The 6,867-nt window shown below is 41.5% G+C and overlaps 1 non-coding gene across 1 annotated transcript; it reads right to left on the reverse strand.

Annotated features, from left to right (window-relative positions):
• Positions 1-360: 360 nt before the first annotated feature.
• LOC148548264 (small nucleolar RNA R71) lies at positions 361-468 on the reverse strand. The gene has a single exon (XR_015897433.1). It is a non-coding gene; the product is annotated as a small nucleolar RNA R71 (small nucleolar RNA).
• Positions 469-6,867: the final 6,399 nt, after the last annotated feature.

A 6,867-nucleotide genomic window follows, 5' to 3' on the forward strand; every position in this document is an offset into this window, starting at 1 on the left:
CTTGGTGACTTTACTGCACCTAATTCCAATTTACATGGAAGAAGCATCTCCATTCCTGCCATTGGAGCAAACAACTTTGAGCTGAAACCTTAATTAGTTTCTCTGATGCAGCAGAACTGCAAGTTTCATGGACTTCCATCTGAAGATCCTTTTCAGTTCTTAACTGAATTCTTGCAGATATGTGATACTGTTAAGACTAATGGAGTAGATCCTGAAGTCTACAGGCTCATGCTTTTCCCTTTTGCTGTAAGAGACAGAGCTAGATTATGGTTGGATTCTCAACCCAAAGACAGCCTGAACTCATGGGATAAGCTGGTCACGGCTTTCTTAGCCAAGTACTTTCCTCCTCAAAAGCTGAGCAAGCTTAGAGCTGATGTTCAAACCTTCAGACAGAAAGAAGGTGAATCCCTCTATGAAGCTTGGGAAAGATACAAACAGTTGACCAAAAAGTGTCCTTCTGACATGCTTTCAGAATGGACCATCCTGGATATATTCTATGATGGTTTATCTGAGCTATCAAAGATGTCACTGGACACTTCTGCAGGTGGATCCATTCACCTAAAGAAAACGCCTGCAGAAGCTCAAGAACTCATTGACATGGTTGCTAATAACTAGTTCATGTACACTTCTGAAAGGAATCCTGTGAGTAATGGGACGCCTATGAAGAAGGAAGTTCTTGAAGTTGATACTCTGAATGCCATATTGGCTTAGAATAAAATATTGACTCAGGAAGTCAATATGATCTCTCAGAGTCTGCATGGAATGCAAGCTGCATCCAACAGTACTCAAGAGGCTTCTCCTGAAGAAGAAGCTTATGATCCTGAGAACCCTGCAATAGCAGAGGTGAATTACTTAGGTGAACCTTATGGAAACACCTATAATTCATCATGGAGAAATCATCCACATTTCTCATGGAAGGATCAAAAGCCTCAACAAGGCTTTAATAATGGTGGAAGAAACATGTTTAACAATAATAAACCTTTTCCATCATCCACTCAGCAACAGACAGAGAACTCTGAACAAAATACTTCTAATTTAACAAACTTAGTCTCTGATCTATCTAAGGCCACTGTAAGTTTCATGAATGAAACAAGATCTTCCATTAGAAATCTGGAAGCACAAGTGGGCCAGCTGAGTAAAAAGGATCACTGTAATCCCTCCTAGTACTCTCCCAAGCAATACAGAAGAGAATCCAAAAGGAGAGTGCAAGGCCATTGACATAAGCACCATGGCCGAACCCAAAGAAGGAGAGGAGGACGTGAATCCCAAGGAGGAAAACCTCCTGGGACGTCCAGTGATCAATAAGGAGCTTCCCTCTGAGGAACCAAAGGACTCTGAGGCTCATCTAGAGACCATAGAGATTCCATTGAACCTCCTTATGCCCTTCATGAGCTCTGATGAGTATTCCTCTTCTAAAGAGAATGAGGATGTTACTGAAGAGCAAACTGCCAAGTTTCTTGGTGCAATCATGAAGCTGAATTCCAAATTATTTGGCATTGATACTTGGGAAGGTTAACCTCCCTTGTTCATCAATGAACTAAGTGATCTGGATCAACTGACATTGCTTCAGAAGAGACAGGATCCTGGAAAGTTCATAATACCTTGTACCATAGGCACCATGATCTTTAAGGCTCTGTGTGACCTTGGTTCAGGAATAAACCTCATGCCCCTCTCTGTAATAGAGAAACTGGGAATCTATGGGGTGTAAGCTGCTAAAATCTCATTAGAGATGGCAGACAGTTCAAGAAAACAGGCTTATGGACAAGTAGAGGACGTGTTAGTAAAGGTTGAAGGCCTTTACATCCCTGCTGATTTCATAGTCCTGGATACTGGAAAGGAAGAGGATGAATCCATCATCCTAGGAAGACCTTTCCTGGCCACAGCAAGAGCTGTGATTGATGTTGACAGAGGTGAACTAGTCCTTCAATGGAATGAGGACTCCCTTGTGTTTAAAACTCAAGGATCTCTCTGCAACCATGGAGAGGAAGCATGAAAAGCTTCTCTCAAAACAGAGTCAACCCAAGCCCCCACAGTCAAACTCTAAGTTTGGTGTTGAACTCCCATATCCAAACTCTAAGTTTGGTGTTGGAGAGTTTCAACAATGCTCTGAACATCTGTAAGGCTCCATGAGAGCCCACTGTCAAGCTATTGACATTAAAGAAGCGCTTGTTGGGAGGCAACCCAATGTTTATTTATCTAATTTTTATTTTCATTATTTTTCATGTCTTTATAGGTTCATGATCATGTGGAGTCACAAAATAAATAGAAAAATTGAAAACAGAATCAAAAATAGCAGAAGAAAAATCACACCCTGGAGGAGCATCTGTCTGGCGTTCAGCGCCAGAACAGAGCATGGTTCTGGCGCTGAACGCCCAAAATGGGCAGCTTCTGGGCGCTGAACGCCAGAACAGGCATGGTTCTGGCGTTCAACACTAGAAATGGCACACAAATGGGCGTTGAACGCCCAAAATGGGCACCAACCTGGCGCTGAATGCCCAGAGTTTTGTGCAAGGGCATTTTGCATGCCTAAATTGGTGCAGGGATGTAAATGCCTTGACACCTCAAGATCTGTGGACCCCATAGGATCATCTCAGGATCTGTGGACCCACAGGATCATCTCAGGATCTGTGAATCTCACAGGATCCCCACCCACCTCACCCTCTATCTCTCCATTCATGACTATCCCTTCTATTTTCCATCCACCACTCACATCCATACACACATCCCTCCATCTCCTCCATATCTTCTTCTTCTTCTATTCTTTCTTCTTTTGCTCGAGGGCGAGCAACATTCTAAGTTTGGTGTGGTAAAAGCATAAGCTTTTTGTTTTTCCATTACCATTGATGGCACCTAAACCTCTAAAAGAGGGGAAGGGAAGACAAAGGCTTCCACCTCCGAGTCATGGGAGATGGAAAGATTCATCTCAAGGGTCTATAGCTCAGTGGTAGAACATGTGGCTGCAAATCAAGAGATCCCTGAGATACCTCAGGGGATGCACTTCCCTCCACATAAATATTGGGAGCAAATCAACACCTCCCTAGGAGAATTGAGTTCCAATATGGGACAACTAAGGGTGGAACATCAAGAGCACTCCATCATGCTTCATGAAATAAGAGAAGATCAAAAAGCAATGAGGGAGGAGCAACAAAGACAAGGAAGAGACATAGAAGAGCTCAAGGACATCATTGGTTCCTCAAGAAGGAAACGCCACCATCACTAAGGTGGATTCATTCCTTGTTCTTATTTCTTCTATTTTTTGTTTTCTATGTTATGTGCTTATCTATGTTTGTGTCTTCATTACATGATCATTAGTAGTTAGTAACTTTGTCTAAAAGTTATGAATGTCCTATGAATCCATCACCCCTCTTAAATGAAAAATGTTTTAATTCAAAAGAACAAGAAGTACATGAGTTTCGAATTTATCCTTGAACTTAGCTTAATTATATTGATGTGGTGACAATGCTTCTTGTTTTCTGAATGTATGCTTGAACAGTGCATATGTCTTTTGAAGTTGTTGTTTAAGAATGTTAAATATGTTGGCTCTTGAAAGAATGATGACTAGGAGACATGTTATTTGATAATCTGAAAAATCATAAAAATGATTCTTGAAGCAAGAAAAAGCAGCAAAGAACAAAGCTTGCAGAAAAAAAAATATATATATATAGGCGAAAAAAAAAATAATAGAAAGAAAAGCAAGCAGAAAAAGCCAAAAGCTCTTAAAACCAAGAGGCAAGAGCAAAAAGCCAATAACCCTTAAAACCAAAAGGCAAGGGCAAATAAAAAGGATCCCAAGGCTTTGAGCATCAGTGGATAGGAGGACCTAAAGGAATAAAATCCTGGTCTAAGCGGCTAAACCAAGCTGTCACTAACCATGTGCTTGTGGCATGTAGGTGTCAAGTGAAAACTTGAGACTGAGCGGTTAAAGTCAAGGTCCAAAGCAAAAAAAAAGAGTGTGCTTAAGAACCCTGGACACCTCTAATTGGGGACTTTAGCAAAGCTGAGTCACAATCTGAAAAGGTTCACCCAATTATGTGTTTGTGGCATTTATGTATCCGGTGGTAATACTGGAAAACAAAGTGCTTAGGGCCACGGCCAAGACTCATAAAGAAGCTGTGTTCAAGAATCATCATACTGAACTAGGAGAGTCAATAACACTATCTGAACTCTGAGTTCCTATAGATGCCAATCATTCTGAACCTCAATGGATAAAGTGAGATGCCAAAACTATTCAAGAGGCAAAAAGCTATAAGTCCCGCTCATTTGATTGGAGCTATGTTTCATTGATAGTTTGGAATTTATAGTATATTCTCTTCTTTTTATCCTATTTGATTTTTAGTTGCTTGGGGACAAGCAACAATTTAAGTTTGGTGTTGTGATGAGCGGATAATTTATACGCTTTTTGGCATTGTTTTTAGTATGTTTTTAGTAGGATCTAGTTACTTTTAGGGATGTTTTCATTAGTTTTTATGTTAAATTCACATTTCTGGACTTTACTATGAGTTTGTGTGTTTTTCTGTGATTTCAGGTATTTTCTGGCTGAAATTGAGGGACTTAAGCAAAAATCAGATTCAGAGGTTGAAGAAGGACTGCTGATGCTGTTGGATTCTGACCTCCCTGCACTCAAAATGGATTTTCTGGAGCTACAGAACTCAAAATGGCGCGCTTCTAATTGCGTTGGAAAGTAGACATCCAGGGCTTTCCAGAAATATATAATAGTCCATACTTTGGCCAAGAATAAATGACGCAAACTGGCATTCAACGCCAGCTCTCTGCCCAAATCTGGCGTCCAGCGCCAGAAAAGGAACCAAAACCAGAGTTGAACGCCCAAACTGGCACAAAAGCTGGCGTTCAACTCCAAGAAGGACCTCTACACGTGCAACACTCAAGTTCAGCCCAAGCACACACCAAGTGGGCCCCGGAAGTGGATTTATGCATCAATTACTTACTCATGTAAACCCTAGTAGCTAGTTTATTATAAATAGGACCTTTTACTCGTCTTTTTGACCATCTTTGGATTATCTTTTGATCTATTGATCACGTTTTGGGGGCTGGCCATCTCGGCCATGCCTGGACCTTTCACTTATGTAATTTTAACGGTAGAGTTTCTACACTCCATAGATTAAGGTGTGGAGCTCTGCTGTTCCTCAAAGATTAATGCAAAGTACTACTGTTTTCTATTCAATTCATCTTATTTCGCTTCTAAGATATTCATTCGCACTTCAACCTGAATGTGATGAATGTGACAATCATTATCATTCCCTATGAACGCGTGCCTGACAACCACTTCCGTTCTACCTTCGACTGAATGAGTATCTCTTAGATCTCCTAACCAGAATCTTCGTGGCGTAAGCTAGAATGATGGCGGCATCCAAGAGAATCCGGAAGGCCTAAACCTTGTCTGTGGTATTCCGAGTAGGATTCAATGATTGGATAACTGTGACGAGCTCCAAACTCGCGATTGCGGGGCGTTAGTGACAGACGCAAAAGGATAGTAAATCCTATTCCAGCATGATCGAGAACCGACAGATGAATAGCCGTGCCATGACAGGGTGCATTGATCATTTTCACTGAGAGGATAAGATGAAGCCATTGACAAGGGTGATGCCTCCAGACGATTAGCCGTGCCGTGACAGGGCATTGGATCATTTTCCCGAGAGATGACCGAAAGTAGCCGTTGACAATGGTGATGTATCACATAAAGCCAGCCATGGAAAGGAGTAAGACTGACTGGATGAAGATAGCAGGAAAGCAGAGGTTCAGAGGAACGAAAGCATCTCCATTCGCTTATCTGAAATTCTCACCAATGAATTACATAAGTATTTCTATCCCTATTCTATTAATTATTATTCGAAAACACCATTATCAATTTATATCTGCCTAACTGAGATTTGCAAGGTGACCATAGCTTGCTTCATACCAACAATCTCCGTGGGATTCGACCCTTACTCACGTAAGGTATTACTTGGATGACCCAGTGCACTTGCTGGTTAGTTACACGGAGTTGTGAACCATGGTCTTGGCATCATATTTTTGGCGCCATTTCCAGGGAAAGAAAGAGCAATGAATTTTACATAATTAAAGTGTAATCACGATTCCGCGTACCAGTAAGCAATGACATAAGGAAGTTTACCATTGCGCTGTGCAAGCGTGGCACCTACAGCATGGTTTGACGCATCGCACATTATCTCGAATGGTAGCGTCCAGTTGGGTCCTCGCACGATCGATACTGTGGTCAAAACTCTCCTTAACTCTTTAAACGCATTCACACATGCACTGTCAAACTCAAAGTCCACATCTTTTTGGAGGAGGCGTGACAATGGCAAAGCAATCTTGTTGTAATCCTTAATAAAGTGTCTGTAAAAGCCTGCATGTCCCAAAAATGAGCGGACCTCCCTCAAAGATGAGAGGTGAGATAAAGTGGTGATAACATCGACCTTGGCCGGGTCTACAGAAATGCCTTTATGAGATACTACATGCCCTAACACTATTCTTTGCCTTACCATAAAGTGGCATTTTTCAAAGTTCAAGACAAGGTTAGTGTCAACACATCTAGCTAGGACCTTGGCCAAGTTCTCTAAGCAACAATCAAATGAAGTTCCATAAATACTGAAGTCATCCATAAAGACTTCCAGACAATTCTCCATTAGATCGGAAAAGACACTTGTCATACACCGCTAAAAAGTAGCAGGGGCATTGCATAGTCCGAATGGCATCCTTTTATAGGCAAAGGTGCCAAAAGGACAAGTGAATGTGGTCTTTTCCTGATCTTCAGGAGCAATGTGAATCTGGAAGTAACCAGTGAATCCATCAAGAAAGCAATAATGGGATTTACCCGCCAAACAGTCCAACATCTGATCGATAAAGGGC

The sequence above is a fragment of the Arachis ipaensis genome, chromosome B8 (genome assembly GCF_059453495.1).
Source record: "Arachis ipaensis isolate K30076 ecotype BB chromosome B8, ASM5945349v1, whole genome shotgun sequence".
Taxonomy (NCBI): Eukaryota; Viridiplantae; Streptophyta; class Magnoliopsida; order Fabales; family Fabaceae; genus Arachis; species Arachis ipaensis.